A 26,989-nucleotide genomic window follows, 5' to 3' on the forward strand; every position below is an offset into this window, starting at 1 on the left:
AAAATATGACATTTATCTAAATGCTGAAAATTTTAAAAAGAATTTAAGCTCAGTGTTTTGATTATTTGAGTCAAAAATACCTTCTAGATAGCAGTACACCTCTGGCACATGTTTTACTTCATTAATTACTCAGGAAAAGATACTCATTATCTGAACATTAGTTTTTTCTTTTTCTTTTTTTTTCTTTGGAGAGGTTTTTTTGCTATAGGGCACATGCACTTGCCAGAAAGACAGAGAGAGACACAGAGATAGAAAGCGAGAAATCATCCCCCGGGGGGCTGGCCACACTGCAATCCCTTCTCCTCCTCCATTCTCCTCTCGGGATCTTGGGCACACACGCTCACACACTCGGCATGAGTTTAAGCCACCAGTTTAACCGCAGTTGACTACATGAGAGTCCAGCGACATAGCCATTACGCTAACTGCTGGTAACCCTGTTTTTAAAATTATTTGTCTTTAAGAAAAACACAGGGCCAGCCCATGGCAGGTTGGTTCGGGTGGCTGAATCCCACATGGCCAAATACATGGTTTGAGTATAAGATCTGGTAGCTTGGAAGCATGCCAGGCATGTGTGCATGTGTGCCCAGGTTCCAAAAGGAGGGAGAAATGCAGGAGGTGGGATTGTGGCTTGACTATGCCCCATGGGAGGGTGGTTCCTCTCTTTTTCTCTTTTCCTCCATCTCTCTCCAGCAAGTGCATGTGCCCTCTGGCAAATTTAAAAAAGGAAACAAAGAAATAGAAAAATTTTGGGAACCAGCAGTTAGCGTAATGGCTATGTCGCTGGATTCCCACGTAGTCGACCGCGGTTCGTGTCCCGGACCCGGTGGCTTAAAACTCACGCCGGGCGCGTGTGCGTACGTGCCCAAGATCCCGAGAGCAGAATGGAGGAGAAGGGATTGCGGCGTGACCATCCCCCCTGGGGGGTGATTTCTCGCTTTCTGTCTCTATGTCTCTCTCTGTCTGTCTGGCGAGCGCACGCGCCCTACAGTGAAAATCTCTCAAAAAAAAAGAAATAGAAAAATTTTAAAGTATCTCGTTACTTAACGTGTGTTAAACTGTATTTTTCCAATTTATATTTCAGTAGGTTGTAATAATACACACATGCTCACAAATAAAACCCCAGAAATCAAAAAAAGTTATTTTTCCCTTAGTCTTTCCTGATGTCACTCCATCTGTGTTTTACTGTAGAGTGGGTTTTTCACTCATGGTCAAGGTTGTGAGGAGATGTTAGGATTGGGAGAGTTGGATGTTAGTCAGTTGTTCATGCAGGTACGTCTGTGAGATCGAGGTTTCTGCCTTTATGTCCCCATCAGGTCTAAAAATTCAAGTGCAAGAATCTTTGTGAAACTACCTCATTGGCTCCCTAATGGACAGTTTGTCAGAGTGTACATCATGGTCTCTTTCATTAAGCTATACAGTATATAGTAGTCACAGACAGTGCCAGCAAATAAGAAAAAGGTCCTCTATGGGGCACAGGAAGAACAAGAAGCCAAAGGGAAAATACAAAAATGAGAAAAAAAAATCGCTATCTTACAATATTACCCCAACTCACAATTCAACCTGAAACCAGTATTATTTTGATTTTATTATATAAGGAGATTATAAATCTATAGCATACTTTAATTTTTGATATAGTGTGTTGGTTTTTGCTTTACAGTTACCTTAGAAATTGGAGAGGACTATCCATTATTTCAATCCATTTATAGAGTGATCGCCACAGACGAGGACTTTGCTAATGGCGACAGGTTGATGGTAGGTGATGATCATTGCATGAGATACATTATGGCGTTGGACATATGGTTCAAGAGTAGTTAATATAATTTGATAATTAAATAGAGTGTAATGAAGGTAATACATACTACAATGCAGTATGTGTGCTACTGTTGGAAATAGCATCTTTAGAGGAGAAAATTAGAAAATTACACCATGACTTTTTTTTTTTTGAGAGAGATTTTTGTTATAGAGCAAATCCACTCGCCGGAGAGACAGAGAGAGACAGAAAGAAAGAAATCACCTCCCAGTAGGGATGACCATACTGCAATCTCTTCTTCTCCATTCTTCTCTGAGTTTACTGGGCACACATGCACATGTGTCTGGCCTGAGTCTGGCCATCAGGTCCGGAACTTGAACCATGGTCAACTACGTGGGAGTCCAGCAATATAAACATTACGACATCTGCTGGTCCCTATACCATGACTTCTAATGAAGGTAGGGGGCTGAGAGGATCATGTCAATGCTGAAGCAAATGCTGAGCTTTTGTCTTCCAAATGCCAATCCGAACTGTTTCACTTTTCCAGCTATTTCAATGGTATGTGAATGTATTGTATAGATAAATATAGGAACGGATATAAAGATAGACACATAGGTGTCTTGGTATTCTATTCATTAAGGATCTAAACCTAATAGACTTGTTTTTCTTATAATTGACTGATGGTTGTAAAAGATCTTAGCAATTTGGCAAAAACAAACAAACAAAAAACCCGATAAAGTTCTAACTGGAGAGTTTAGCAGTACATTGGACTACAAAAGCTAGCATGCTTGCTCTGCAGCTGTTCTGTTCAAACATGTAATGGTTTACTCCAAGTGGTAATGGAGCTGTCAGGTGACTTGGACTAAATGACTGCTTTGCCACTAACAAGTGGTGATCCTGGGAGATCACTTAATCCTTTATACTCTCAATTGCCACAATTATAAGAACATAAACTTTTTGCTCACATTAACCTTCAGTGATGTATGTCCTACTATAGTCTAACCACTTGAAATACTTGTGGAATGCTTCAGAAACATGTTTTTGTGGCCCAGCCAATATAACATTGTTAAGAAACATGAGACCTTTCCCATTAGTTCAATAGATTACAAAAGCAAAAACCCTATGGTCCAGTTGAGAATAGTAATTATCAATTCTATCATTTTAGGAATATGATAGGGACCAGGCAGCTGATTGTTTTAAATTTAGTGTTTTGAGAAATAATTATATTATTAGAGCCTAGAATGTATATCAGATAAAAAAGAAATTGAACTCTTCTCTATGAAATTTTAGCACATTTCAAACTAAATTTTTGTCCAATGGTTTTTTAAAAATTTAAAAAATAATTATTTATTTAATTCTTTATTATTATTATTATTTAATTTTACCAGAGAGAGAGAGAGAGAGAGGGAAAATGAGAAAGCAAGCCATCAGGTCTCAGCCTTGAATTGCAGTCAGCCATGTGAGAATCAAGTGCCCTAATCACCATACCACCTCCTGGCCTCTTCAAATACTTTTAAGAATGGATTTATCTACCTTCCCCTCTTCTCAGAGTTAATGAAAATGAAATAAAAACTGAAATGAAGAACATAAGATAAATCCCAAACTACTTGGTGAACTGTATTAATATTTTAAAGTTGTTTATACTTATAATTGATTTCTGTTTTGTTACTTCAAATTCAGTCTTAATGGCAATGAGTTTCTTCTGCATATCTTTTAAAATTGTATTGATTTACAGAATCAGTCATTTTTTAAAATTCTCTTAGCAAAATGTAGAGAGTTTACAGTTCTACATTAAAAAATAGCAATCTAGTTTAGTCAATAGGCTTTACAACTATATTGTTTCCCCTGTATTCTAAATAAAAACATGTTAGTGACTCTAAAACTAGCTAGATTATAAAGAAACACAAATCAATTAGTGTGAAAATAGAGAGTTTTCTACATATTTACTCCATTCTTGTATCTCAATGATCTTCATGCTTTTTCATTTATTTTAGTGTGAGTAATGCTTATTTTACTTTTCTAGTACACCATTGAGACACAGTTATCTGGACCGAAGAATGGAGCAAAGTCTTTTGGAGTGGATTCAATAAATGGAATTGTTAGCTTGAGAGGTGAAGACTCCTTGGACTTTGATGCCGGATATCATGTAATTAATATGTTTATTTGCTTTCTACACAAAGTGAAAGTGAGCTTTTATTTTTGAACTTGTCAAAAATGAACCAGGTTATTTCAAAGGAAGAGTAATATTTCATGTGATTCCTTTTTAAGAATTTGTAACATTAACCAATAGTCTAGTTTCGGTCTTTACAAAACTCAAAGTGTAAGGTTCAACTCTTAATTTTTCGGGTTTATACAAGGAAGTTGAAGGGGAAATTTTTTTAAATGTCTTTTTAATCAGAGAAAACCAAATCATTAATTCATCAAAATTAAAGCCTCTCTGAACAACAAAGGGAAGAAATTTAGAAAGATAAGCTTTTCGGGACCAACAGATGGCATAACGATTATGTCACTGGACACTCACATAGTTCTCCATGGTTAGAGTCCCGAATACTGTGACTTAAACTCATGTGGGGTGTGTATGCATGCATGACCAAAATCCCAAGAGGAGAATGGAGAAGAAATATTTGTGGAATGGTCATCCCCTGGCGAGAGGAGGGTGGGAGTCATTTCTTGCTTTATGTCTCTTTGTCTCTCCAATGAGTACATGCATCCTATTGCAAAAATCTCTCTTAAAAAAAAAAGGAAAAAGAAAAGGAAACTTTTCATATTGAAACTATATGACCATTCATACCCTGACCCACTTAGAATGTTAAAATTCTTCAAATACCAAGATGAGGTCAGGTATAAACCTTATAGATGAATTTAAAACTAATGCAGTAGGAAGTAAGAACAATTTCTGATACTTCCATGGAAGAATAATTTAAGAAAAAAAGTTTTTTTGAGAGACGTTTGTTATAGGGTGCATGCACTTGCCAGAGAGTCAGAGAGAGACAGAAAAGCAAGAAATCAGCCCCTAGGAGAGATGGCCACACAGCAGTCCCTTCTTCACTGTCCTCTTGAGATGGGCATACATGCACACACGCCCAGTGTGTTTCAAGCTGCCGAGTCTGGGACTTGAACCACTGTTGACTATGTGGGAGTCGAGTGACATAACTACTACGTCATCTGCTGGTCTCATGAAAAACATTTTTTCAATTTGGTAGAAGGCATTTGCACTTGCCAGAGACAGAGAGAGAGAAAGTGAGAAAGCAACACCCTTCAACCCTCTGGGGGGGATGACACATCACAATCTCTAATCTCTTTTTCTCTATTCTCCTGTGGGATCTAGGCATGTATACACACACGCCTTGCCTGTCTCTCAAGTCACTGGTCTGGGACATGGACTGCACAGTAGGCCGTGTGCGACAGAGCTGCTTCAATCACAGGGACATGGGCTGGACACCTAAGGAAAGCTTTGGGGGAGTGGTAAATGAAAGAGGATAAGTTGGAAAAACTGACTGGAAAGAAACAAGCTAAGAAGCTACTAAAATAGCCTGTCTTGGGCCAGCAGATGGCATGGTGTTTAAGATGTTGGATTCCCATATGACTGACTCAGTCTGTTGAGCCCTGTACCTCTGACTAGAAAACACACTGGGCACCTGCATGCCCAAAATCCCAAGAGAAGGATGGAGGGGAAGGGATTGTGGCATGTCCACCCACTTGGAGAGGGTGATTTCTCTCTTTTCCTCTCTCTGTCTCTCTCTGGGAGTTTACATACCCTATAGCAAAAATGTAAAAAAGAAAAAAAAAAAAGGTCTGCCAACACAGAAGTGAGGTGCGAAGTTTGATAAAGGTTATTATTATAGTTATTACTATCACTGTTATTATTACTGTAAAAACTTTTCTCTTTTTGAAAATGCCTCTACAGTGTTTTTTTCTTGTTAAAAGGTAGATGAGAAAATAGGGTCAAGGGGGGAAAGCACAAAAGATTGTCATAAAAATAGAGAATTTGCTGCTGATTAAATATTTAGGAGAAAGAAGAGTTAATAGGCAAAAATATCACCTTTCTAGTCTGAAAGAACATGAATAGTGGAAGAAAGCTAATGTATTCTATTTAAATTTCACTTTGGCTATGTTGAATGTTAATGATTGTGAGACCAGTGATACCTGGCTTTTGGCAATTCAGGTATTAGGACCAAGGCAGACCAAAATCGAGTAGAAAAGAATTGAACACTATGCATATGAGTGAGTTGTGAGTTTCAATAGATCAGCTCTCAACCTCGGACTCTTCCATACCTCACTCAAGCTGCTGTTTCGACTTACATGTTCAACCAAACTTTCACTAAATCCCTTGAGACCTGCTTCATCTTTTCATTACATAACTAACTAATTCATTTTGTGAAATTTGACATGTTATGCCTCCAGGAGATTTTAAGTTTGTACAATTTGTCAGCCCTTCACTTAGCACACAGTCTTGTACATTGTAGGGGTTTATTGAATATTTGCTCAAAGGTTTGTAGTGGGTATCTTACTGCCTTACAGGCATTTTGGGTTTATCTTCAAAAGGATATTTGTTGATATGAATAAATGATGTCCCGTAGGTGAGGTGTGTGACAGACTGATAAGGAAAATTTTTAAGTTTTATGACATTATCAACTCTTCAGAAATTACATTGTCCCTGATCCTAAACAGCAGTTAATGGTCCTATTGCTAGGCCCATCTTTCTCGACAGTAGTTCAATGAGTTGTATTTTGGTTTTACAAATAAATCTATGATTATTTTTGTTGCTGTTGTTTAATTTCATCTGTATCTAAACATATAAACAAGCTGCACAGACCTCTGAGGGAAATTAAATGGCAAATAAAATAAAGCTATTTTGAAATTTTCAATGAATCTACTAGGTCTTCAGAAAAGTCATGATGCATTTTTCATGGAAAAACAGAAAAATACGTCTAGACTTTTCTGATGACCCAAAAGCCAAGTGAGAAAGCATTTCTATTTTTTTAACTCCATACAAGAACAATAAATAACTGTATCTAATTGGAACAAGCAAAAACTAATGGAAGACATACTGTAAAAGTGTGTGTATTGGGGGGGGAAGGGTGGATGTAGTGCCAAAAATATATTATAATGTTTAAAAACTTTTTTCCAGGTCTTCCAGCTTACACTAAGAGCCACAGATAGAACAGGTCTGTTCTGTCAAGGAACACTAATTATCATGATTAGAAACATAAATGATGAAGCGCCTCGATTTGAGTAAGCACATTTATCTCAAATTGTAACTACAGAAGTGTAAAACTTTTCACATATATTCCAAATAATGATTATAATGTGGCTATATATAACACATTTTATGATGTTAAAATAAAAAACTAAATAATCATAATTAATGCACATGCTGATAGAAAGTAACATATGTAATGGAAAACACTAGAATACAAATTTAGAAGTGATTAACATTATTATTTGGTTAAAAAAAAGAAATTGGAACGTGTCTTTTTTTTCTTTTCTGAAGGTTTTGCAAAGTTGTCACATTACATTTTAGTGATTACATTAATTTTAAATTAAGGGAAAATTCATCTTAAAACATACCATAAAATATTTACACTATTTCTTTTCATGTGCCTGAGGTATAATTGTAGCATTCAAAAACTTTTGCAGATTATGAATGTAAATCCATGTTCGAGTTGTGTTGTACTTCAAACTATTACTATAATTTAAGAGAAATAAAATATTCTTAAATTGATGAAGGGAAAAGAAAACTAGTAGTTTTTAAGTTATTTCCTTATATTAACAAGTTATAGCTCCTCAAATGACTAAGAAGCCTAATTCAATGTTCAGGTCCCTGTATTCCCTTTAAATTATATCAGGTGAACAACTGAAGAAAATGTGGGGTTGAATTTATGTCTTACTTGTGGCAATTGTTATCTGCCAGTCCACCTGTGTTTGTAGAATAAACCTTTCTGGAGTAACTTTCTGTTGCCTTCATGATTACTACAAGTATGAACTCATTATTTTTACTTATTTAGTATAATTTAATACTAGGCAATACCAAAATTAATGAAATATTGCCATCAAATACTTTTTTTCATCTCTTAACACATGAAGGACTACAAAACATTATGAAAAGAGTGGAGTTACTATATATTTATTTTGGTGCAAAAAATTAAAATCCATGTGTAATTTGTTTATAATATACATCTTCTATGAACTTTTTGAAGACCCCTGATAGCACTTTAAATAACAATGAATGAAATAGAGGAGGAAATTATTTAAAGTGGTCTAGAAATTAAATATGAGTTACACAGTAACGTGGTATAAAGGAGCAATAGCACTGCAGAGGAGAAACAGTATTTGATTTTGGTCATAAGAATGTACAGAGGGGGACCAGCAGTCAGCGTAATGGCTATGTCGCTGGACTCCCACGTAGTCAACCAAGTTCGAGTCCCAGACCCAGTGGATTAAACTCATGCCGGGCACATGTGTGTGCGTGCCCAAGATCCCGAGAGGAGAGTGGAGGAGAAGGGATTGCGGTGTGGCCATCCCCCCTGGGGGGTTATTTCTCACTTTCTGTCTCTCTGTCTGTCTGGCGAAAGCACGCACCCTATAGCAAAAACCTCTCCAAAAAAAAGAAAAAGAATGTACAGAGGAATGGCATCTTCCACTCACCTCCTTTTTCTTTTGATTTACATTCCTTTGAGTATTTACCTGAACCTGTATTCCATCCCAGAATTAGTCTTTTCTTCTCTTAAATCTGTGACAAAAGTATAGCATCTATTACAAAGCATTACAGTCATTTATACCTATTTTCCCACTAACAGTGAGATCCTGAAGATTAGGAGCTTAGTTTTCTATATGCAAACTGGAATGACACATGGTGAGTTATCAGTAATGTCTGAGGCCTGAATGGAAGGCTAGGTAATAAATTTAAGTTTTAGAAATAATCTGACAATTGACTAGGGACTTTAAGTATGACTTAAAGAAGTGAGTAATAAATTTATGAGAGCTATCTTGATAGCTTTCTCTAAGTTATGATTTGGGACAGCATTTCATCAAATCAGATAAGATGAAAATAAATACATTTCATTCCTATGTTCAGTTGCCAACTATTCCATACGTTGGCTATCTCGGAGAGCAGAGGTACATGATTTGATTCTGTTTTTCATTTTTCCATTCTTTCATGTCATGTGTTGGACGTCTAGCATGTTGTCAGAGACTGTAGGATTACAAATTAATGTTTATACCCCAAAATTATGTAACTTTGTGGCATAAATGGATTTTATCAACATTAAATAGCTTTGAAACTCAAATTCTATGCAAGAGCAAAGTGATATTTTATACATCCAAAAGATTCCTTTCAGGTTGCCATAACTCAACAATTATACGTGTAAGAATTAGAGAATTTGAATGTTCAATATATATATTTTTTTTCTTTAGGCCATTTCCTTTGGATTCTATTAATGTGACTGAAAAAAAACCTGTTGGAGAAATTATAGCAAGGATAAAAGCAACTGATCCAGACGATGATAGCAGCATCACTTATTCCTTTAACACCCAGCAGGAAATATTTGGCTTAGATCCTTGTAAGTTTTAAATAAATACTCTAGCTTATTTTGGTTAAATACTCACTATGTTATCTCTATATTTCCTTTAGAACTTACGCTGGTAAAACTACCCTTCCAAAATTAAATTATATAGAGAGAAGAAAGCATATCAAAATCATGTGGCATTTGACAGTAGTTATTTTCCTGTTTGTTAAAATGACATTCCTGTGAAATAGTGAGTGATACAGTATCTTGTTTTTATAACTGGCCATTGTTTTCCAGGGACACTCAAGACAAATGCTTCTGTGAGGTTCTTGTAAGTTATAGGACAACTATGGCATATCTATCTCTTCAATTTCATTGTGGAAATTGGGACTTTTCCTAAATAATTTGATTTTTGGATATTTGATTATATATAGATTATGCCTATGTGAACAGTATTACTCTTCTGAAATATTTCTCTTATGAGCTGTCACAATTCTGATTTTTATCAGCCAGGGTTCAACCAGAGAAACAGAACCACTGGGAATACACTGTTGGAGCTGATAAAAGAGTCTTTCTGAGGCTAGGAACTCTGTGCCTGTTTCCAGAGTTTTAAGTTTATGAGGTGGGAAGTCTCAAGAAGAGAAGATAGATATAATGTGGGGGAAACTAAAGGAAAACTCAAACTCACACACTTTTATCAGACGCTGTAAGAACGGACTGAAATCCACGCTGGTTCTTATTGCTTGCACCTTGATGGTGTGGGTGCCCTGCAGGAGCTGAGGCCTTCATCAGGGTGGAGTACACACACCTCTTCTTCTTTTTTTTTATTTTTTATTTTATTTTATTTTTAGAGGTTTTTGCTATAGGGCGCGTGTGCTCGCCAGACAGATAGAGACAGAGGAACAGAAAGCGAGAAATCACTCCCCAGGGGGATGGCCATGCCATAATCCCTTCTCCTCTGTTCTCCTCTTGGGATCTTGGGCACGCACACACACGCGTCCGGTGTGAGTTTTAAGCCACTGGGTCCAGGACGCGAACCGCGGTCGACTACATGGGAGTCCAGTGACATAGCCATTATGCTAACTGCTGGTCCCCCTACACTCCTCTTCTGTGGGTTAGAAAGAAGACCCAAAGGTAAACTCGCTGGCCAGCTGCAGCTAGTTCATGCCAGTGCTGATAGGGCAGACTGGCAAAAACGTGTAAGAAAAAAAAATGGCTGCTGCTACCTTTCTACCCTCTAAACTATCTAAGGATCTCCACTGTGGCCCGCCAAAATCAGAAATCCACAATAAGTAAAATTCTCACAGTTTACATAGAAGAAAGTCATTATGCTGGTCATACTACTTTAGAAGCAATCTATTTAAATTCTGAAAGTTGTGGACATTTTATGCACCTGCCTTCAAACACATTAACTAAGAATAACTTATTTGCTAAGAACAATTTAGGAGCAACAAAGGTCTTGCGCAAATTTTGAAGACACTTAGGATTTAGGATTAAAGTATATGATTGTACAGCAATCATATACTTTATGTATATGATTGACAGTATATGATTGACAGGGAAAGTAGGTGTTGGTACCTGGGATAAATAGTCACTTCTGTTTCTGCACATTGTCCTGCATTTGATACTTGAACTCATTTTTCATCTTTGTATGAAATAAGATTGAGTTAAGTGGGAAGACAAAAGCACTGCATGATTAGGAATGTTTTGGGTGGTATTTCAGACTCAAAATATGAATAACTTTTTATCATCATAGTCAAAATAAAATAGATTTTGTGTTTTGTATTTTTTAACTGAGGATGCTACTTGTGCTTGGTAAATCTGTAAATGACAATCTAAGGACTTCGAAGAAAATATGATAAAAATCATTTTTAATGTTTATTTATTTACTAAAGGAATTATTTATTTAACTTTGGTTGTTACTATTTTTCTTATTTAATTTGACAAGAGAGAGACAGAGAAAGAGAAAGGGAATGTGAACAAGCAAGCCACCAGGTATAGGACTTGAACTGCGGTCAGCCAAGTGGGAACCAAGCACCTTAATCATCACATCACCTGCTGGCCCCACTTTTAATATTTAATTACATTTAAAATTTAAGCATAAAGTTTCTAGAAGCTTTTAAAAAACAATTTCAAATGACGTAGAACCACTAAACATCAGTTTTTCACACATGAAAAAGTATAGTATTGGGTCAGCAGGTGGTGTGGTGGTTAAGGCGCTGGACACTTCCACATGGCTGACCACAGTTCGAGTCTCAGACCTGGTGGCTTGCTTTCTCTCTTTCCATCTCTCTCTCTCTGTCTCTCTTTGGTTAAATTAAAAATAAATTAATGAATAAATAAAATTAAAATAAATAATTCTTCAAATTTTTAAGAAGTATATATATATATAGGGGGGATGGTCACGCCGCAATCCCTTCTCCTCCATTCTCCTCTCGGGATCTTGGGCACGCACGCACACGCGCCCGGTGTGAGTTTTAAGCCACCGGGTCCGGGACACGAACTGCGGTCGACTACGTGGGAGTCCAGCGACATAGCCATTACGCTAACTGCTGGTTCCCAAGAAGTATATTTTTAAGTGAATTAATATCATCTATATATTAACATAGACTTAATTATTTGAGCTTTCATAATTGTTCTTTATTTCATTTCTTTTTGTTAGTCACAGGCATAATCACTCTTCTTCAGTCTTTGAGTCTTGACAACCCAAATAACTCTCAAGTCTACTCTTTGGAAGTCGAGGCCAGAGATAATGGAAATCATACCAGCATCTATATGTTTACAGTTTTTGTGGAGAATGTAGATGACCCTATTTTCTGTGATTCAAGTTTTTCAACAGGAGCAGGTATATTATGAGTCAATTTTATTGATTAAATTCATAAAACAATGGTATGGAAAGAAAATTCGAAGTTAAAACTTAGAATTAACAGTTCAAAGTTTTTTTTCTTTTTTCAGTTTTATAAAAAAAGAAGAGAATAAAGTAAGCAGTATAACATGCTCCTAAACGGAAACAAAAATAATTAACAGAGGCAAAGTTGTTGTTGGCCCAGCTACAGCTAGTTCTCACCACAGTGGTACAGCAGACCCACAGAAACACACACAAGAAACAGTTTTGAGGCCAACAGATGGCATGGTGGTTAAGGTACTGGACTCTCACATGGCAGACCATAAATCGAATCCTAAAACCAGCAGCTTAAAACTCATAATGGGTGCAAGCGAGTGCGTGCATGTGTGTGTGTGTGTGTGTGTGTGTGTGTGTGTGTGAGTACCCAAAATCCTGAGAGGAGAATGGAGGAGAAGGGACTGCAGCATGGCCATTCCCCCAGGAGATGATTTCTCACTTTCTTTCTCTGTCCCTTTCTCTCATGCACCCTGTAAAACAAAAATCCCTCCAGAAACAAAACTTTTTTGTTAAGTTTCTGATGACTGGATTAAGAAAATATGGCACATATACATGATAAATTACTTCCTAGCCACAGTATAATTCAAACTCAAATTATAATTACTTCTTTGTATGGTAAATGGGGGATAGTTGTAATGACAAAAATTTCTAATTTATCATTAATGTATGTGCTAACATGTTATCCTCAGAAGTTATCAAATATATGAAAATCTAAACAATAAATTATAATTTTTGCTTATGAGATGCCCAAGGTATAAAAATAACAGATTAAAACAGCAGCATGTGCTAAGATAGTAAGAAACATTTTCATGAAGTAGGACTTTTGAATAACCACTAGGAATATTATTTTCATAAACATTCATTTTAAAAAGTGATTATAGGGCTAGCCCCTGCCTCAGTGTTTAAGGCTGCTGGATCCAATATGGCTGACTCTGTAGTTCAACACATGGACGAGGAGGTTTGAAAAACATGCTGGATGCATGTACATATATGCCCCAACTCCTGGAAGGAGGGGAGATGGAGGAAAAGAACATAAAACTCGACTAGTCCCCATGGGGCTGATGCTTTCAATTTCTCTCTCTCTCTTCCTCTCTCTTCTCCCCATCTCCCAGTGATCGTACACACCATCTGGCAAATGAAATAAATGAATGAAAATTGAAAAAGGGACTCCATTCTATACCACTGTTTCATATTCTTAGAGCTCATCTCCACAGAAATTTTGACCAAATGGTCAAGAATTATGTGAGAAATGTTTAATAGTGTAATTTTTGAGATAATCAAAATATTTAACAATAGGATATTGGCTAAAAGATGGTGTATTGGGACCAGCAGTTAGTATAATGACTATGTCGCTGGGCTCCCATGTAGTCGACTGTGGTTTGAGTCCTGGATCCAGTGGCTTAAACTCACGCCAGGCGCGTGTGCGTGCGTGCCCAAGATCATGAAAGGAGAATGGAGGAGAAGGGATTGCGGCATGCCATCCCCCCTGGGGAATAATTTCTCGCTTTCTGTCTCTCTGTCTCTCTCTGTCTGTCTGGCAAGTGCCCTATAGCAAAAACCTCTAAAAAAAATTTAAAAAAAATTAAAAAAAGATGGTGTATTCGTTTGATGAATTGCTAGCTAGCCATTAAGAATTTCTTTAAAAAAAAAAAGCATGAGATGAAACATGATACAAACTGTAACCAGTTTTCTTAATTATGTGTGTATATAGTATGTGATATTAATGAACATTGTAAGCACACAGCATTTTATATATAATCACTATTGCTTTTTGTATGATTACTGTAAATTTCTCTTTCCCAACATTTTAAATAACCATGTTTCACTGTAAATGTTTAAAGTTTCTTAAATTAAAAACTCTAGCTTTAGTTATAAAATTTCAGCTTCTTGAATAAGAATCATCACTACCCATAATAGTATGTAGTTATTCCATCTGATATTCTTACTTTCCAAAAAAGTATTTGCTTATAATAAGTTTTCAATTACAAAAAGTATAATAGATTTAAAGTTACATAAAAAGATAGCCTTCAGTATAATTAAAATAGTTCTTTTCCTGAAAAGTTTGGTATTAAGTAGAAGTTCATAAATCTAATTTTAGTATTTTACTCCACTAAGAAAACAGTCACAATGAATTAATTAGAATCAGTATATCTTGGTGCATTAAACAATGAAATATACCCTTCACCTTTGTGCATATGAATCAGAACCTCATCTACTGCTCCTACCTTCACCCTACGTGTGTATGTGCTTCTCATAAGGACCATCTGAAAACACAGTTTTTTGAACATTTGAGTGTTCTTGAGACCTTGCACAGAACTGGATCTCAGAAAATATAGATTGGCTTGATTCAATGTATTTGATTTTTATTTAATGAATTAATTGGATTAACTGGAACTCAATAATTATATCTGTTCTGCTAGTTAGTTTTTCCATTATTTTCTCTCCACTTCATTTATGCATTTATTTATTTTATAATTTTTGATTTACATTTTATAGTGGTACATTTTTGTAGGGTACAGTAAGGTTTTTCAAAGCATACATAGAGCATGTCATTCAATTCAAGGATATTAGTATTTTTGTTACCTTCAACAAAGAACAATGCATTACATTGTGCATCTTTAAGATTTTTGCTAGTAATTTTGTTCTGTTTTTTATGACTAGATTAAGACAAAGTGGCATATATCCACAATGGAATATTATTCATTCACAAAAAGCAGTAAGATCCCATCATTTGACACAAAGTGGTGAACTCAGAAGAAGATACAATACTAAGCCAGGCTATGAAAGACAAATGCTGTATGTTCCTGCTTAACATGTACTGAATTTCCATATTCTATGGTGGAGACTCACTGGCATAAGAGAAGGCAGAACCAGCAGGTGGCATGGTGGTTAAGGTGTTGGAGCCCCTACAGGGCTGACCATGTTTTGAGACCCAGACCTGATAGCTTGCTTTTTCACTTTTCCCTTCTCTCACTCTTTCTCTCTCTGTCTCTTTGGTCAAATTAAAAATAATAACAAATAAGATTAAATGAAGAAATAAATCAATAAAAAGAGGTAGAGAAGACAATGGTAGATACTGGAGTGGAAGAGAACAAGGGAGAGGGTCTCAGAAAAAAAAAATTAAGGGACAAGAATGCATGCAAACAAGGTAAATAGGTTATGGGACGGTATACCAAAACAGAGTCAAAAAAAGCATTGTCAATTTTATGTGTCTCTCCATTTATCTCTTTTCTTTTCATTTAAATTTATGTATTTAATTTGACCAGAGAAAGAGAGGGAGAAAGAGAAAGTGAAAAAAGCAAGCTGCCAGGTCTGGGACTCAAACCGTGGTCAACCATTTGGGAATCCAGTGCCTTTAACCACCATGCCACCTGCTGGCACCTCCATTTATTTCTAACCTCACTTACTTATCTGTCATAGTAAAACCTCTCTACTTCTACCTTCTCTGTTTCACTGTTTTTTATCCTCTCCCTGTTTCTATGATGAGAAACTAACCACGAACTGGGAGAAATTAAGAAAAAATAGATGGCAAGAGGAACAATGCAAATTATTTTAAAACATTTTTTGTGTGTGGATGCCCGTTCATTGTTGCTGCTGATTCATTTTTCACCATCAGCATTATCTCTTCTTCATCTTTGGAAACAGCACCCATTAGGAAACTCAGAAGTTCTGAGATACACACACACATTCACACACACACACACACACACACACACTTTTTACTTTAACCCAAAGTATACTTCCGATATGCTTTATGCTATATTTATTTGAAATAGGAATTCATGTTAAAAGAACCTGTTAACAGAGACCACAGTTAAGAAAGTCTGCTGCGTGAGCCTTGGTTTTGTGTTTGTGAAGACATTTTTTCTTGGATGGCTTTGAATCTATAGAGTTTGTGTCCTTTGTAATTTTCTTTCAGTCTTCCCAAATTAGAGTTAACTTTAAAAAGATACCTGTGAATCTGGGACCAGCAGTTAGCGTAATGGCAATGTCACTGAACTCCCACATAGTCGACCACGGTTCGAGTCCCAGACCCAGTGGCTTAAACTCATGCCGGGCGCATGTGCGTGCATGAGCAAGTCAAAATTTAGTCAGTTTAAAATAAATGCAACTGAAAAGGCAAGACACACACACACCCACACCCACATCCACACACACAAACACACTTTTTACTTTAACCCAAAGTATACTTCCGATATGCTTTATGCTATATTTATTTGAAATAGGAATTCATGTTAAAAGAACCTGTTAACAGAGACCACAGTTAAGAAAGTCTGCTGCGTGAGCCTTGGTTTTGTGTTTGTGAAGACATTTTTTCTTGGATGGCTTTGAATCTATAGAGTTTGTGTCCTTTGTAATTTTCTTTCAGTCTTCCCAAATTAGAGTTAACTTTAAAAAGATACCTGTGAATCTGGGACCAGCAGTTAGCGTAATGGCAATGTCACTGAACTCCCACATAGTCGACCACGGTTCGAGTCCCAGACCCAGTGGCTTAAACTCATGCCGGGCGCATGTGCGTGCATGCCCAAGATTCCAAGAGGAGAATGGAGAAGGGATTGTGGCGTGGCCATCCCCCCTGGGGGCGGTGCGGTGATTTCCTGCTTTCTGTCTCTCTGTCTCTCTTTGGCTGGCTGGCAAGCACACACGCCTTATAGCAAAAACCTCTCAAAAAAAAAAAAAAAAGATACCTGTGAATCTGAAGGGGGTCATGCTGACCTGATTTCTACCACAGACTTGGTTGAACCAGGACACTACCAAGGTCATGATGCCTTCTTGTCCATCATGTGGGCTATGGTCCTTGAAACAGAGAAATAGTAGAGAAAACAAATAGTAGGGTAGCTCTGTGCATATCTCAAAGAAGCTATTTAAAAAGGATATTAGCAACAATTTTCAAATTGCTGATTTGACACACATGTTCACACACATATGCACCACATGTACACATGCACATGCACACACACATTCAATTAATTTATCATGTTTAAATATTTAATTGCTGTAAAGTCCCAGAGAAAATCACTAGAGAATATTCTTATACATGTTCCATTTGAAACAAAGGTTTAAAATAATCAAGTCCTATTTGCACAAAAATTGTTCTACAATATCCTTAGAAATATTTAAATAATATGATACTTTTGCCATCTAGATTATAACATAATATTCACCGTACTGGACATCTAGATTATAATACAATATTCAACATACTTGACATCCAAACTCATTCAAGTGCACAGTAAGCAGGAATTCTGATTTTTAATCACTTGCAAAATCACAAAACAGGTAGATACTGAATAGTCTAAAGGCATGTACATTTGACTTATTTGATTTTGGAGAGAGACAGTATCACAAGTGGTAACATTAAAAGGAAGTTAATGAGCAGGTGTTGAGAAAGGAAAGTAGCATTTATTGAACACTGTTAAGATGTGTGGTATTGGGACCAGCAGTTGGAATAATGACTATGTCGCTGGACTCCCATGTAGTTGACCATAGTTCAAGTCCCAGACCTGGTGGCTTAAACTCATACCAGGTGTGTGTGTGTGAGTGCCCAAAATCCCAAGAGGAGAATGGAGGAGAAGGGACTGCGGCATGGTCATCCCTGCTGGGGGGGGTGATTTCTTGCTTCCTGTCTCTCTGTATCACTCTCTGTCTTTCTGGCGAGCGCTTGTGCCCTATAGCAAAAACCTCTCAAAAAAAAAAAAAAGATGTGTGGTATTTTGTTTAATTCTCAGAGCTACTCTAAGGTTGGAAAGATTACCTTATTATACAAATTTTTAAAAATGTATGGAGCAGAAAGTCCAAAACATTGTTTCCTTATTTCACAGACTGCTCTTTTTTTTTTTCTGTACATTATTGTGAAAAGTGATGAACAGCTTCAATATTTGAACATAACAAAATCAAAGTTGAAATCATTTTTTTTATTGACCATTGATTTTGGGCCAGATGTTGAGCAATATTTCCCATTCTATGCACTAGCTCAAAATTGAAATGTAAAAACATGAAACTGAACTATGTTGACTCTTTTATCCATGGATGTTAATGGGAATAAATATTTGTAGGTTTTTTTTTTCTTAAACAAGTGTCATTAAGAAACTACTTCAAGAAGTTTAACATGATAACTTATGACACCAATATAAAGCAAGAGGTGACAGAAGAGTGCTTGAATCTAAATTGCTTATGATTTATTTAATTATTTAGGTGTCTCAGTATTTATTCCTGAAAATGTTCCTGCCTCTTCTTATGTATATATGATTCTTTCAAGAGATCCAGATCTAGGACAAGAAATTGAAGTAAGTTTCATATCACCTTTTTTTTTTCTAGTTTTGATGAATTAAAAATAAAAGTAGAATACTCATTTCAATGAGTAAAAAGTTAAAGTATCTTTATATCTTATGGTAGTCATTGAAGTAAGAGGATTGCAAACTATTGACTTTAATAACAGAAAAATAAAATGAAAATAAGACCTAAAGTTGTCTGAAAGCACTTCTTAAAATGAGCTTACAGGGGTCGGTCAGCAGGTGGCATAGTGGTTAATGCACTGGACTCCTACATGGCCAACTGTGGTTCCAGTCCTGGACCTGGTAACTTAAAACTCATGCTGGTATGTGTGCATGTCCAAAATCCCTGGAGGAGAACATAGGAGAAGGGGTTGTAGCATGGCCATCCCTCCTGGGAGGTGACTTTTTACTTTCTCTCTCTGTCTCTCTCTGTGTCTCTGTCAAGTGCACATGCCCTATACAAAAATCTCTCTGAAAAAAAAGAGCTTACATTTATTGGCATTTATCTGATGACATTTGTACATACTAGTAGTATGACTTTCTGTTGTTCATTGCCTTTTATTCATCCCAATCAGGGCATATTTTATTTATTATACACATAATTTGAAAAAGTGACATTTTAGATCTTCATATTATTTCTGGTTTCAGCAATAATTCATAAAGAATATAAAGTTAACAAATAATAGATGACAAAAATGGATATAACTTAAGAGGGGCAAAGAAGAAATTTGAGCTAATTCATCACTATATTTTCTCAGAAATTGCCATGATGTTCATATGACCTATAATCAAATTATATGTGCAAGGAAAAATTTGGTTTCTTGATTATACAATATAGTATAAATCATATTAATACACTGGAATACTATGCCTTAAATTTAATGACTCTGTCAAATTCTCCATAGAGCAGACTGAGGTTTTTTCCATTTGTTTGCATTTGCTCTAACAACTATCCTAAAAATATGGTTGAAGCTAAAGTTTAGGGGAACAGCTTGCTGAAGAATTTATCTTATAAGTAATTTTTCTGGTGACCTGATTATAATGATAAGCTTATTCACACATCTTGTGGTATGTTCATGCTCTTATAACTAAATGCTAAGACTGGGTAAGTAATCAACAATAGAAATTTATTTTCTCATAGTACAGGATGCTGGGAAGCCCAGGGTCAAACAGGCACAGATGTCTGGGAGGGGCTGCTCTCTGCTGCCAAAATAAATGGTACCTTGTGGTGTGTCTTCCAGGGGCAGAAAGGTCAGGAGGGTGCTTCTCTGAACCTTGAATCCTTTAAGAGTTCAAATCCCATTTGTAAAGGGTAGAACCCGCAGGATTTAGTTACTTCTCCAACCTCTTAATACCACTACAATAGAGATTAAGTTACAACATGAATTTTGGAAGGGACATAAACATTCAAATCATGACATCCGATTATATTTTTCATATATGGGAGTTTTAGACTGAAGACAGAAGACAACATAGGAAAAATGCAATTCTGGTCTTCTAGGCACAGAAGTTCCATTTGTGGGAATGTGTGAGTGTGTATTTGTGGCAGAGAATTGAGATACGGGGAGTGTGTTTGTTTGAAATATCTGGGTGTGTGCTCATTTTTAGATTATGACATGCACATGTATTAATGATGGACTTCCATATACATATTTATAATGTGTTAACATTTATATTCTTCATAACAAAAATGTTACAATATGTGGATTTTATTGTAAATGTCACTGAAAAAAGATAATAAATAATTTTTAACAAATTCAAAATGATAATAATGAGACAAAGAAAAGGAGATTTTTCTTTTCATAAAAACGTTTTAGTGAATTTTAATCTAGCATAAGCCAACTTTGGTTGTTAGTTTACAGGCAAATACAAGTTGGTCAATATGCCCATCAACACAGCTGTGATGTCTTTTTGGAAATTACATAAGATATCACATCTCTCAGGTCTTATTGTTTTTGTTTGAGTCAGAAACTGGAATGTAAATTTTTTACATTTAATTTCTTTACTAAATCCTTTTCAAAATCTTTAATATACATCTTGAAACTGGGCCCAGTTATAGGCGTGAGCGCTAACAATGGAGAAGGATATGCTGATGCTCAGTAAAAAAAGAGTCTTTGTCCAAAGCATTATTTTATTTTTGCCATACAGAAAATCAATAAAGAGATGAGATCAAATGGCCTCTTCCAAATAATTCAATGCATGTGCCTCCTTTAGATACTTCCTGAATATACAAAAGGGAATGATTTTATTTGCATTGGGAAAAAAATTTTTTTTCTAAATGCAACACTAGAAAGTAAACCAATTGTAAACCAATGACAGCTTTTTACCAAAAATGTTCTTATATTTAAGTATAAAAACCATTGGAAAAAGTACAGCCAAATATGGGAAAGAATGTTTTTGAAGTCTGGATCTGAAAGTGAGGTCAGATTTTATTTTATGGGCACTGTCTTTGCAAAATTAAGTTTGGTTTAGTCTTGCCAATAATTGCATTGAAACTGTCAGTTCAAAATTCATGCTTTTTAAATAATGTATTAACCATGTTTTTATATGTATTTTTTTTCTTTTTAAAGTTTTTAATATTAAACTCTTCAATTAATGCCACTGACTACTTTGCTTTGGATTCACATAGCGGTGTTATTTCTAAAACCATTGAACCTCTTTTGGACTATGAAATAAATCCTAAGGTGAGACTAAAATGTAAACCTGGGGACAGTGGGAGGTATGGTGATTAAAGCAGTGGATTCCACATGGCCAATTCCACAGTTTAAGTCTCAGACCCAGTGCTTTGAAAAACATGCCAGACAGGTGAGCATGACCAAAATCCTAAGAGGAGAATGGATGAGAAGGGATGGTGGCATGGCCATCTCGCCTAGGGGATGATTTCTTTCTTTCCCTCTCTCTGTCTCTGTCTGGTGGGCACATGCACCTTATAGTAAAAATCTAAAAAATAAAAATAAATAAATAAATAAATAAATAAATACAAACCTGACCATTAAAATAATGGACACTATTAAATTCACTCCAATAAAGGTAATTTTTAAAATGTATCTATATTAAATCAAATATTACCAAATTTACATTACTAGATTTTCATAGTCACTTAGATCTTGTAAAAATTAATTTTAAAAATTTTATTTTTGTATTATTATTACTTTTTCTTTTACTAATAATAGAGTATGTGCACAGGCACATGAGAGAGAGAGAAAGAGAGAAAACACCCCTGCGATCCTTCGTCTACCAATTCTCCATCCTCTCAGAATTCTGGACACCTGCCAGCAGGGCTGGAATTTGAACTACTGTGGATCATGTGGGCTCCTGCTTCTTCTGCACAGCACTTAACACCTGTTAAGTGCTTTGGGGCCATCATCCAAAATCAACTGAAAGAAAATAAATTTATATTCTTCTTTGATTTATGTTTCTTTTTAATTACACTTTATTGAAATAGTATTTCAATTTTTGTATATGTTCCTACATATAATACATAAAATGGAGAAGACACTGTATCCATTCTGTTTACTTAGAATAGAACTGGGGCAATGTTCTGTGTAATTAAATATGATTACTTATAAGATTTCTTATAGTCTTGAATTATGTGAGGACTTGCCTCAAACTATGACTTTTTTTTTTTTTTTGGAGAGTTTTTTGCCATAGGGGGTATGCGCTCGCCAGAGAGAGACAGAGAGACAGAAAGCGAGAAATCACCCCTGGGGGGATGGCCATGCCGCAATCCCTTCTCCTCCTTTCTCCTCTCGGGATCTTGGGCACACATGCACATGCGCCCAGCATGAGTCTTAAGCCACCGGGTCCGGGACTCGAACCACAGTCGACTACGTGGGAGTCCAGCGACATAGCCATTACGCTAACTGCTGGTCCCAAACTATGACTTTTTTGGACTGTGTCTTCCCCGCCCCCGCCCAAATGTCCTAGTCAAATTTTAAATTTGCAACTATTTAGAAAAAAAAGAGAATTTTAAAGGAGTGAAAATACATTATTTTTCCCTACCAATTCTGATAAATTGGACCATGTGAATTTCAATTATGCTCCTATTTCTTTAAATATTTCCTAATGTTTCTAGTAATATACTTATCAGGCATTAATTTTTAATGTCATCTTAACTAGCACATGACTTTCTTTTGTAACACATATTTTTATGTTTGTTTATTCCATGAAAGACTGAGAGAGAGAAATATTACCTACAACAAGGCCTTGATGCCACAATCCACCCCCAGCTTCAGCCAGCTTGGATCATGGGCACATAGGCCTGATATACTCAGTGAGGTCTCTGCATGAGAACCGGTAATTTTCCCATGTGGGTCTGTTCACAGATCCCCTTCTCTTACTCCTCCTGCACCACCATCAGGCTTTAGAGCACGGCTTTCTAAACTATATATATTTCATCCAAAACTTTTTCATTAAGTCTTTAACTGAGAGTTAAAGAAAAAATAAAAAGCAACTATTTTTCCAAGAATTCTGGCTAGTGGCTTATAAGATTACTTTTGACTCTAGTATTGTAAGATCATCTCTTATATCGTCAACTTCACTGTTTTTCATTCACTCCCTCAACAAATTACCTTTATTCCTTTTGTTCCTTAACTCTTTTATAAAATTCCTGTAAACTTTACTCTTCTATAAATTTTTTTCTGAAAAAAGCCTTGTTGGCATTTGGATTATGTTTATTTACATTCAATTTACACAGTATACTATTGAGAATCTGTATCTTTATTATCTTAAATCCTGGCAAATACATTTATTTTAAGCTTCATTTAAGTCCTTCAATAACATTGTTTATGTTTCTCTGTAAAGTTGTCGCACATCATAGACACTTTGAATTTTATTGCTAAATAGTCATTTCCTAATCGTTCTTCATGGTTATACATAAAATTGTTAATATTTGTTTGTTGATACTGAAAATAGCAACTTTGCTAAATCCTTATATTGGTGCAAATAATTTGTAGATGATCTTTCATTTTCTGTGTTAGCATTCATCAGTTTCAGGACCATCAGTTGCTGTAATGGTAATGTGACTGGATTCCCATGTAGTCAAAAGCAGTTCGAGTCCTGAACCTGGCAACTTAAAACTCAGGCCAGGTGCTTGTGCATGGGTGACCAAATTCTGAGAGGAGACTGGAGGAAAAGGGACTGTGGCATGGCCATCCCCCCAGGGGGTGATCTATCACTTTCTGTCTCTGCATCTTTCTTTGTCTCTCTGGTGAGTGTACACATCCTATAGCAAAAATCTCTCTTAAAAAATAAAACAAAAGAAAAACATGCACCAGTTTCTATGGGAAATGACAGTTATTTCTTTCTAAATCTTATAACTTTTTGTTTATATTATTTGCCTATTTTTCTAATGAGGACTTCAGGAACAAGACTTGCTAGAAGTGGTAGCTGTAGGCATCTTTGTCTTGTTAATGATTTTAAAAGATCTTTTTAAAATATTTCAGACAAAGATGGTTTTGTAATATGTCTTTTTTAGGTAATCATTAAGAAATACTCTTTATTTCTAGTTTGTTAAGGTCTTAACAGGACTTTGCTGTTAACTTTTGTAAATTTTTTCATTTGTTCAGATGATTACATAGTTTCTTTTTTTTTTCTATAACCTATTAATATTCTGAGTTACTTTATTACATTTTCTATTATTCTGCTATCTTTGCATTCTGGCATATCACCAAATTTATATGGGTTTAACATAGATTACTAGGTTTTATTTCCTAATATTTTCATTTAATTTAAATGTTTGAATCCTAACTGGTTTCTCTGTTAAACTGACTGAAGCTCAGAGTGGCTTGTTTACTTATTTATTAACTTCTCTTTCTCTCTATACATGAGCTTATCTTTAGAAGCCCTGTGCATGCAGGAAATCTATTGGGTTAAGAAATTGTCCTTCCAGAGGGTTCTGCCTTTGCCTTGAAAGGCATCCACTGGCTTTAGGCAACTTTAAATCTTGACTTCATGCCTTGGTAGTTATTGGAGGAAATGTTTATCATGAGTTTCTGTCTTACTCCTCCCCTTCTTTTATTCCTTTCTAATTTGCATCTTTTCTCTTACAATTTTATTTCACTGGTATTGTGAAAGGATTGTGGCAAAATATTTTACTCTACCCAACAATATGACTTAAAAGCAAACCTTCCATTGAAAAATTTTCCTCTCCTTTGGATTACATGTCTGTTTTCCTCATGACAATGTGATTTTCCCCATGGTAGAATTATTTCTAATTGAGTTCTTATTTCTGTACTACATAGTGCATCAAACAATCAGTGCTCAAGAAATATTTCTTGAACAGAGCATGAACTCTAGCTACCAATTTTAAGTCGTTTGTCAAAACTTAATTCACTCAAAATATTTTGCCTGATATCTTCTGCCAAGAACCCTACTAGCTAACACACTACTCATTTAACTGTATTCCTACTTTTTATAAACAATTTATTCATTTTAATCTTTCTTTATAAATTGTTTCTAGTTGTCTCTAAATAAATAGATTATACTTTTTTCTGAATAATTATTTACTAAGATGGTATTATGCTGTTGGTAGTGCCAAATTTTAAATACTCCCTATAATTTTCTATTTCTTTTTATTTATTTAAAGTATCCCTAGCCTTATAGGCTCTATACAGTACAATAGTATAAGATTAAATATACTTGCAGGTGATTTTTGTTTATAGGCAGAATATATTTATTAATTATGGAATAAAATTTAATAAACAATTTTTCTTTGGCTTCTTCAAACTTATACATTATTATCTTATTAGACCATATTTTTTAAGTGTTTGGGGCATTGGAATATCATCTATTTAAGTTAAATTTTACATTTGTTGAAGTTTCTAAAATGCCTATGATTTTTTCAAAATTTTCCAAAATAAAGTAGTTGTTAACTTTACACCTTTGTCCCCTAAACAATGAAACTTAAGCTCTTTTAGTTTTGGAATTTCAACAAATTTAAATCTGATATGTTGCTGTACATGTTAGATGCTGAAAAACAATGCTTAAGATGTGATCTAAGTACCATGACAATTGAAAGTATCACAAATTGAAGAAAATATTAAATACACAGTCTTCTTGACAAACAGCCATAACGAGTTTTGGGAAATGATTCTACAGTCTTATGCTTTCAACTTTTAAAATATTTAAAAGTGTATCTTTAAAGTATGTTTTATGCAAAGAGGAGTCACATATAATAAGCACTCAAAAACAACAACAACAAAAAAAAAAACACATTTTCTCTTCTCTTATTTTAGCATTTCCAGTTAGTGATTGCTGTGAAAAATAGAAAGAACCTATCTCTGGAGTCATGCACTGGCACCATCATGATAAACATCCAGAATGTTAATGATGAGAGTCCTGTTTTTATGTAAGCAATGAGTAATCTAAATATTTAAACGCTAAGATTTAATTACTAAATTTTTACAAAAGGGTAAGAATCGGCATTACACTATTATTTCCATTGTTAGTTTTCTTAAAAATATTCAAGGCAGCTAAAAGCAAACCTTGGTGAGATCTAAGTTAACTGCTTTTTATACATGCACTAGAATTCAACTCCACTTATATTTTGCTGTTGAAACTACAGGAGATGAAGTTTTTGATAGAATAAGAATTTAAAACTTCCTATTTTTCTGCTGTTTATCTTTAATAATTAAAATAGTATGGAGAATGCACATTGCTATGTTAACATTGTGAAATCACTGAGTCATGCAAGAGTATTTGAGCAACAGTACTTGTATATATGGAAATATACATGTATTAAATAAGAATAAAGTGACTGTAAAAGTATTTGTAGTATTTTATTATATCTGGAATAAAGTATAATTTTAAGTCATTAGAAGCATTAGAGAAAGAGGATACATTAAAAAAATTTTTTTATATGAACATTCTCGAATATATAGAGCAATCCACAAAGAAAGAATCTTTTTAAGGCCAGGAGCTTAGAACTGTTTGAAATGTTAGAAAATATGTGTGACATAAAATTTAAAATATTTGCTGTCTGACATAGATGAAAAGAGACATTTGTTTATATTGAGTGATTAAAAAAAATCCCTTTTGTTCTGCAGATACATACCAGATGCACCTATAAATATTTATGAAAATCTGCCTGTTGGAACGAAACTGGTCAAATTGACAGCAACTGATAAAGACATAGGGGACTTGGTACATTATGAATTTATAGGTACACAAAAAGAATTTTCTATAAATGAAGGTATAAAATATTTTGTGACTAATCATTTTATAAAGTCTAATGTGAAATGTTTTCTCTCAGCTAAAATTAAGCCTGATTATTATTCTATTATGATAAAACAATCTTTAAAATATTTAGCATCATGTTTAGCATATTTTATGCAATGAAGGTAATCACTTCTTATTTCATAAGAATATGGAAATTGTCTACAGATCTGTTTGTTCCAAGAGACTAAAACAATTCAAACCTGCATCAATGTTCGGTGGGATTTTATTTATGATTTTTTTTTCTCTGAGAAGTGAATTTTCTCATGAAAATGAGAATACTAGTTATCATAATTTTCTTATTCTATATCATATATTGTCATAAAGATTTTGCATACAG

The 26,989-nt window shown here is 35.1% G+C and overlaps 1 long non-coding RNA gene across 3 annotated transcripts in view; it reads right to left on the bottom strand.

Moving 5' to 3' along the window:
- LOC102485203 (uncharacterized) overlaps nucleotides 1-26,989 on the bottom strand; it is a 306,679-nt gene that overhangs the window by 22,509 nt on the left and 257,181 nt on the right. The window contains exon 5 of one of the 3 annotated variants that reach the window (XR_003550584.1): nucleotides 16,855-16,957. The exons of the other annotated variants lie outside the window; for them this stretch is intronic. This is a non-coding gene — a long non-coding RNA (uncharacterized LOC102485203). Of the gene's footprint in view, nucleotides 1-16,854; nucleotides 16,958-26,989 lie in introns of those variants that run through there. 3 annotated transcript variants of the gene reach the window in all.

This window comes from Tupaia chinensis, unplaced genomic scaffold (assembly GCF_000334495.1).
Source record: "Tupaia chinensis unplaced genomic scaffold, TupChi_1.0 Scaffold000466_1, whole genome shotgun sequence".
NCBI classification, from domain to species: Eukaryota; Metazoa; Chordata; class Mammalia; order Scandentia; family Tupaiidae; genus Tupaia; species Tupaia belangeri.